This window comes from Melitaea cinxia, chromosome 5 (assembly GCF_905220565.1).
Source record: "Melitaea cinxia chromosome 5, ilMelCinx1.1, whole genome shotgun sequence".
Classification (NCBI taxonomy): Eukaryota; Metazoa; Arthropoda; class Insecta; order Lepidoptera; family Nymphalidae; genus Melitaea; species Melitaea cinxia.
The window spans coordinates 6,778,956-6,788,276 of record NC_059398.1 but is presented as its reverse complement, the minus strand read 5'-3'; positions in this window follow the sequence as shown (position 1 = coordinate 6,788,276).

Genomic DNA, 9,321 nt, shown 5'->3' with positions numbered 1-9,321 from the left:
GGAAGCTATGGTAGTCAGCATTAAAATGGCAAAGGCTTTTGATCAGGTCTGACAATAAGCTCGTTTGACGAAGATTGCGTACTACGGTCTCTCCGAAGTACTATACACTTGGACAGTTGCTGTCGAAACAGTATGCTAGTAAACCATGCCCATTAGCGCTGGGTTTTCCCAAACTTAGTGTCAAAAGTTAGTTAGTTTATGAAACTTTATTCGTTACAACGCAGAAGGCCGTTTATACTGGCCGGTAATATATTTTGGATAGAAGTAAAGAAGAGAAAATTACAACCTGTGAAATAGAGACCTCCTTGAACATAACCTCGTCTAATTTAAACCCCCAAAGACACAAGTTTGAGCTCTTACCGCTAACAAACCCTCCTTTATTGAAACACCTAGTTTCCACACGTTCTTGAAAATTGATAAGATTATGACTATTGTGGACTGCGATAGGCTGATGTGTGTGTGTGTGTGTGTGTGTGAGTATTAAGATCTTTGAGGTGGACATAACGAATGAGATGAAGGGTGGGGAGGAGGTCAGTTGGAGAGTAAAGTTGTGAGCAGAGTCAGACAATGTTTCACATGGGAATATTGTTTTCTGCTTTAAATGTCCCCCCCCCCCCTCATATGTAACATACTGTTTGTATGTCCTCTAATACAACCCCTTTAATCCACCCAACGCCAGACAGCAACTTTCTACCGTGCCTTTGCCAGATCTAAGAATAAAGGTGGATATTTATAATTTCAAATGCAGACCATAAATAAAGGTTCGTACAAAAATAAAACGCACTTTGATACAAAATTTCATACAGACGGACTACCGCCCTAAGCTGTATTAGAATTGTCGAATTCATATTACACAACCTTAGAGGTAGAATTTCCGCAAACGGATGCAATAGAATCTTTTAGTAACAAAATTATTTTTTTTTTTTTTACTAATAACCTTGTAACGTAATAATACGAAGCGGTAAAAAAATGTTTTTGAAGTAAAACTTCTTTACGCACGCTTGACTTGGGGAGTAAGCTGGTGAATGCGTGATAGCTGGTCAGGCACTTTCGAAGATATTGACGATTTTCTAACCGACCCATTTTATTTGCAGTCCAGTTATTTTTTTATTCCTTTCATAATTGCATTCTTTAAAATGAAAATGTAGGTTACATTTATGTCATAATGGCACTTCTACCGATTTGATAAAATATTAAAGTTTGACATTTTCACCGCCCTATACCTATGTAGTTTTGATACTTTAATTTTTAATTAACAATGAGTTACTTCCACTCAAGCTACTCGTAACAAAATATTTTGAATGTATCATTATTTTTATATTTTTTTATTAAAACCAGTAATTTACACTTTTGTGGTAAAGAAATACATTGCACATCGATGTACGTCCACAAATACAGATCAAAACATAATCGTTGTTTTAGTTTCGCCACTACCACAATTTGTAGTCTTAAGAGGAAAGGGTACCGGGTCTTTCTCCATACAAACGTAGTCGACTGTTTTCTCCCTGGATAATGACACTAGATCAAATATTTTTGTGACATAGAACTCTTTGCTGCCATGACCATGCCCCTATGTTTTGATTTTTTTCATATTCTTATTATCATAGGAATTAGGAGACTTCAAAAACTCGAAATATTGCATAATTTTTTTGTACATTTTCAGACACTCATTAAAAAAAATATATGCATATTTTCAAAAAAATGAAAACATAGGGGCATAGCCGAAGTCTTCTTTTATTTTCTAAAAAAAAATTTTAAAAAAATTGCCATGTTTTGAGGAGAAAACAGTCGACTACGAAACACTGTTTTGGTCAAAAATTATATACCTAAAACGGTCTGAGCTGCAGTTGTCCCTTTCTTGCTTTTTGGGGGATAGGTCTGGGGGAGGGAAGGGTCAAAGCAATACGTATATACGCCAGCGAAGTGATGCCTCATAGTCGACAATTATATCGATACACTAGTGATGTTATTTTTAGTCGATATTTTCTAAAATTTGTATTAACAAAATTAAATAATTTCTCTTTTCATAACTACAATAAAACCGTATTTGTATATGCGGTTTTTATTGTAACACTGTGCAAACCTGGGCTAACGAAGGGTTTCGCTAACAAATAACAATGATAATTATGGTAAATAACTGTGTTGTTTGTTTTTGGTATCAAATGAAAGGGTTCAATACAAGGATTTCAAAAAAGTATATTATGATTATTATTATTACCGTAATACTAATAAAAAATAGAATAAGAAAGTTTAAAAAATTAGGACTGCTCTTTCCCATGCCTACGCCAAGCAAGCTGCGAGCCGCGCTTCTTCCTCGCCTCCTAGGCGAAAAACAACTTCGGGGTTTACTCTTTCCAATATATTTTTTTATCAATTTCGGAATACTCTGTAAAAAGCTATGCATGGTCAAACATAAATAAATATAGGTACGTAGCGACTTTAGAACCTCCTCTGTTTTTTTTCATCGGTAAAAATTGCTTATCTTGACATTACTGAGGAGCAGATTATTAAATTTGGTCGAATCTAAGAGCTTGTAGTTCCAAGCTGGAGAGTTATTAGCCTTGACTTGCAGCAATAGATGCGGGGGATCGTTCGCTTCAGCCTGTGAGGCCAATACTATTAGTGAATTCCTATGAATCTTCCGCATCTATATGGGGGATTCACAGGCGCATAACCTGAAGAAGAGATTCAACGCTGCCTCCAGGTCTTACAGGTAGTAAATCGCTAGGGCAAAGTTCAAACAGCAGAATTGGCGAGAGACTATTGGGCTTTCCAAATGGAACCCATGCCTTTTGTTTCTTACAAAAGCTGTCGAAGGTAACTTTTTTTAGTCTACACTTCCATCATTGCGCGAACCTGAAGGCTCTCTGGCATATTATGCGAAAAAGTAAGCGAAATTCTTTGCACTCTTTTTGCGTCGAATTCAACTCTTGACGATGAGGGAAAAGCACCACCAAGCATTCCACGGTGCGAACACGCGATGCGTAATGTGCACTATGAGCAGTGTCGTTTGTCGTGTTCTGCATTCTTTCGATGTCAAGAAGTCTAGTGGTGCTAATTGTATCCACCAGTGGTTTGCAACCAATGCGCGAGCTTCGTGCGCAATGTTTCCGCGTACATTCAAAGTGTGGAATGACCTTGCTAAAATTTGGGGGTTTTAAAGCGTCTAGTGTCTACATCTTTTCTCTAAAGGCCATGGACGACGGTAGCCGTTATAAATCAGATGGATTCGTCTGCTTGTGGGCCCCATTCTTATATAAAAAATATTAATTAATTGTTCATAATGATTACCTGAATCCCGAAATAAACGATACAGAATGTTATCAACAATTGGGCGCACGCTTGACTCGGATAAAATGGGACTGCTTTTCAGACTTCAGTCATTCCTGAAGTTAAAACTCTATAGGTATGTATGACAGTTTTTTTATTCTTTTTTCCAGGAAGCACAAGTTTAAGTGACATTGTGGATAACATTTTACTAATTTTTGCTTACACACCTTAGGGGCCCTGTAAATAGGAGGCCCCGTATCATTGATACGGCTGATACGGCAGTAGTTACGCCCTGAGTGGCACCCAATTCCCTACTTCGGGAATACGTATATTCTCAATTTACTTTACTCTATTCTTTTTAATCCTGTTGTACCTGCTTATCTAAAAACGACGATTTAAATTTCTTAGTGATTCCAATGAACGCAGTTTTCGTTCTGAGGAAAGCTTACTTCTTGAATTTCCCTCTCACTCCTCTTTCGTTTATACTAAATCTTTCACTGTTCAAGCTTGTCGACTTAGGAATTCTATAGACGTGTAAAATCGGTTTCTATTTTTAATCGACTCCCAAAAAAGGAGGAAGCTCTCAATTTAACTGTATTTTTTATGTATGTTACTTCAGAACTTTTGACTGAGTGGACCGATTTCTACAATTTTTTTTTAATCGAAAGGTGGTGTGTGTCATTTGGTCTCACTTGAGTTTATTTTAGATCTAACAACAACTTTTCGAGTAATATAAATAATACGTTTTTACTTGACTATTTTCGTCGACCTACGTTGTATTATACCGCATAACTTTTTACTAGGTGTACCGATTTTGATGATTTTTAATTTAATCGAAAGCTGATGTTTATCGTGTAGTCATATTTAAATTTCATCGAGGTCTAATAACAAATTTTTGAGTAATCTTTAATAACGCGTATTTACTTGACTATATTTTCGTCTACCTTTGTTGTATTACATGTCGATGTAATTGAAGTCGGCTTTTTTTCCTTTGCGTACAAGTCGAACTCGGTCCACCTACTCAAAAGTTCTGAAGTTACATATATACAAAAAAAAAGAAAAATACAGTCGAATTAAGAACCTCCTCCTTTTTTGGAAGTTGGTTAAAAATCAATCTGATACGTATTATTATTTTCTGTTGGTGTTCAATAAAGTGTATTGTTATGTCATGTTAATCAACCACTCTTTAAAAAATCAAATCGATTACGTAATTTGCCTAACTAAAAAAACATAAATAAAATAATAATTGAAAAAGTCGCCTTCATGATTTTTGTAAGTGTACAGTACATAATGTTTGAAATTTGTGTGATTTATTTAGCTATCTTTGTGTAATTATTGAATTTTTATCTTGTTCCAGCTTTTTCAATTGACTTTCTAATAGTTGTTCTTCACGCAGGCGGCTTTTCTTGTTTTTTTTTTTTAATTATAATATTATTTTTAACCATTGTTATATCGCCGCAATTATATGTTAATTAATATATATAACCTATACCTATGTATTAATAACTGCGACAAACATGAGACATTACAAATTATATAGATACTAAGGCAAACATTTTATACTGTGTATGTACTACATTACATATATATGCTATACTTACACTTATACTGTGTACTACATGTATACACTATAATTATGTATGTATTTCATTACCCATTCTTACACACACCTCAACCATGTAATTACATACCTAATTCAATTAATAAAGTACCTAAGTATTTCGATAATTACCCACAAAAATATAGACATGTATCAAGTCACAAAGAGTATTCAAGTCAAAATAATAAAACATAATAATAAGTAGTTTACGAAATTCAATAATAGTAAGCCGAGTCACAGCAGAACGAAGAGATGCAGAACAAATTCAATAAAACAAGCCAAATTCAGAAAAATAGCACTATGCGCTATATGTACTCGTAGTCAATCACAAACGAAAGATGCGAATACTAAAATATCGTCAACAATTAATAGCTGAATAGCCGGCGCACGCACACTAACAACACGACAGTCACACATAGAAAAAACGGGGCGGAGATGGCGCGGGGCGCGGTAGCGGCATGCAGCGCGACAGAAACATTTTATTCAAATACCTATTTTTGAAAAGTCTCTTCGGTACCCTTTCCTCTTAACCGGGAAATAAAGTCTACAGTAATACTTTATTTTTCAATTTTTGCTTTTCCTATGTACTATCGGTTATTTCTGGATCTATTTCTTATAGCACTGCTTTTATTCAATAGAGAGGGATATACTTAATACTTAAGGGTATTGTTTTGTAACCTTTGTATTATTACATATTCACTATACATATAAATAAAGAGGTGAAATAAAAGACAATATTTTTATATTGAGGTGTAAGTTTATTCGCATAACAATGTTTCATACAAATTTCCTCGTTTTGTACACACCTTTTCACGTTTGTTTTGTAGTTATCTTTTATAAAAGTTGACTCTAAAATTTTTAACATATCGTCTGTTCCCTATATCTAATTCGCTTCACCACTGTTAAATCATACATTAAGGATTTACTAAGGCAACTTATTAGGAGGAAAATTATAGTTACATCGGACAAATAGAATTAAGAAACGATATACAAAAAGATTTTAAATTAACATGGTTACTTTCATCACTAAAATTATTTAAAACGGGATATTTACCAGTCTCGTGGTAAATATCCCGTTTTAAATAATTTTAGTGATATACAAAAACGTTAAAAGTCGGAATGGGCTCTTAACCTTTAAAATAAGCCTTCCTGTATCATTTGTCGTGGCACTAGAGCAATGGGAGCAGAAAGCATCAGAGGAAACCCCTGCCGTAGATTCACATCGATTACACATAGTTCGAACGAAAGCGTGCTAACGATAAGACTCGAGCAAACTACAATAACAAGCAAAGTCAGGCACTGACTGGCTTTCGATTACACATGCCTATTTACACACACAGTTTTAATTAATTCCATATCATGACATGCGTTGCACACATTTAAAAATAAATAATTTTAATTATAAAGCTGTGTGTGTAAGTGTAGGCCGATTTAGTTTGCTTTGTCAACATGTTCATAGAGCGCGTGGTTTCGTTCGCTACGTCTACTCGAACCGTACGCGCATAACGAGGCACCCGTATTCAAACAGTTTTTCTAATAGACATTGCACAAATCACACTGGTATCAGCGGACTGGCCACGAGGCTGCCAGTTACACCTAAGAAAATTCATTACTAAATAACAACTAAATCACTTTAAAATCAATTCAAAATGTACATTATTTATCTTATACGAGTAAACAAATCTAATCTGCTACAAAAAATTAGCAAATTTAAATACGAAGATCACCTAGTCCGTCTATGTAAAATTAATCGCTTAAGTATTAGAAAACACAATAGTGAGAGTGGGCCGCTCCGGGGCCACTTGTGATAATATTTTATTATGCTTCCCGGTGTACATTCAACGAATGAATAGCGAAAGATATTGCGTTGACATTAAAACTAAACATTACTGTACATTTAATATTTTATATGTAAATATTTGTACATATTGCACTCTGAAGTAACAAAAAAACTGTCGATATGAAGAAAAATTACAATATATACGCAGAATGAAAAAAAAAATCCGTAAATAAAATTCAAAGTAATCAATTTAAGATCACAATGTTCGCAGCTCGTACATTAATTAGTCTAAGTCCCTATGGCTTAAAAAGCTTAGAAATGATAAATACAGAAGTCATTTACAAAAAAATAATAATAATATAATTCTACCCAAATAATATAAAAATAACAACAGCCATCTGTACTTTCTTAGATGAATAAAATTAAACATATGTCAAACATATGACAATAGAATCTAAAGGTACCTATGTACAGGGTCGTACTGGAGACTGGACGTGCCACGTTCGGTCACACTTCTCGCATCCGACACAAATGAAACAGAGTTAAGGCTAAGGGTAGGGTATAAAGACCAAGTCTCACGAAACTACTCGCTGACGCCGACTTGCGCAGTTAAGCGTCTGGTAAAACCTACACCATGCAAAACGCAACGAACGCGAGCAAATTTGCGCGAGCAAACTCTTCCTTTTTTACAAAAGATGGATTTAGAAAACAATAACAACAAGGTACATATATATCAGTCAAAGTAAGCAAATATATCCGTAGCTCACTTACATCATATACATATATTCATATGTTAAATTCAGTTTTAACTGTACCATACAAATAAATTTGTCAATTGACAAATTCTATGTCCAAAAATGCCTAAAAACACGAATAACGTTTTTAGTGCTGGAACTTTTATTTTCCTATGTATAGCACATAATTAACTTAATAATTAAAATATCTCACTCAATCGTCAAAACATCTTTGCCTTAAGTTAGCTACAAATTTATCAAAATAAGTAGCATTGACAATATTTTTTTTTCCATTACATATTTTGCTCAACTTAGCTCAAATACAGACGCGTAACTGCGCAAGTTTTGCACGAGTAAGCACGTAACCGTCTTCGCCGTGTATGTCTGTATGTGTATGTGTTTAACAGTCGAGCCGTCCTTCGTCGTCCTTGTGCTCTTCTCGTCCCGTCCCACTCAGCGATGCTCACAAACACAAAGTCATCCCGAGCGATATAAACTTATTATCGTACTTATATTCCATTATCAGCTAAAGACACAAATTATATTAGGGTAATCATTACTTATTACTTTCTCGTGTGAGATTATTACGTACTTAATAAATCTATTACAATTTCGAAATTGAATAATATGTATCAAATACGACCGGCTGTGCACCGACGGAGACCGTAAACTATGAAGCTACCCTTCATGAACTTACTACGCGTCGAATGATGTATAACAATTTACTTATCGAATGGCAGTTATATTTGTCACAAACTTGAGATGCAAAGTATACAGCTGTAAGGCTTCGAGCGCTTACCGTCGCATCTCAGTTATAAGGCATCGTATCATAGCGTAAAGTTAATCTTGACTCGTATATTTATAACCCTAGACTCTTAAAGTTGTCATATAAAACCAGCTATAACCACAGTCATACGATCACACCGTGAACATACGTTTATAATGGCAGTGTGTGTTGTCAATACGCCGTCATCGTCGGAGCAACGTGAGACACTCCAGCGACGTTTGTGCTTCGTTAATTATTTTAGAAATCACCTACTGCTACAATAAAATTAATATATAATTCGAAAAGATGGATTAAAAGCGGACTAGCGCTCGGTCCGCGGTGCAAGCTCGATCGTCTCACGCTGAATTTTATACGTATAGTTAGAAATGCTTCCAAAAACCTCAGGCATACGTAATACGTAAATTTACAACACAGTTTCATGTAAAGAAGACACATTCAATACGCATCAGACAGACTTAATCTACATCTTAATGTGTTAAATGTTCGGGGTGGTTGAGTGTCGGCGAGTTCGTGAACGCTACCATGTAGGCTTCTCGCGAGCCAGTTGCATCGTGAAGGTTGAAATGCCCAGCGATAAACGAAAAACACGCTTAATTTATGCTTTAACAACGCTTACTGTTAATTGAGATCGATTATTTTAGTTTACATATAACTATGATATTCCATTCTCAACAATGTAGGTACACAGTACAGGTAACGCGAAATAAGGCATTTCGTATGTGTAATATATTGTACATGGGCAGTTTATTTATCTAAACGTGAATTATTTTTAGTTATTTATTGTTTTATTTATTTTTTAATGACATCTCCCTTAGTATATTTAAAGCGGAGACAGATTTGGTCGTTTATTGTGGACACGACATTGCGCGTACGATGATCTATCAACATTTACATATATACTCTATTCCAATATTGTTCCCATATAGTAAGCTCGGCTAAATAGTCGAAATATTAAAAATCATACATTTGACTTAATCCAGCTGCCATTTCAATTTGGATAACTATACGCTACAAGACAAAGTTAAATAAATTACACTTTAATAACAAGAAAACTATAAATAAAATAAAAATAGACAACATAGAAAAATTATAATCATAAAGCAGGATAGAGTTATGGGCACTATATGTCTAACCGTACACGTACCTACGT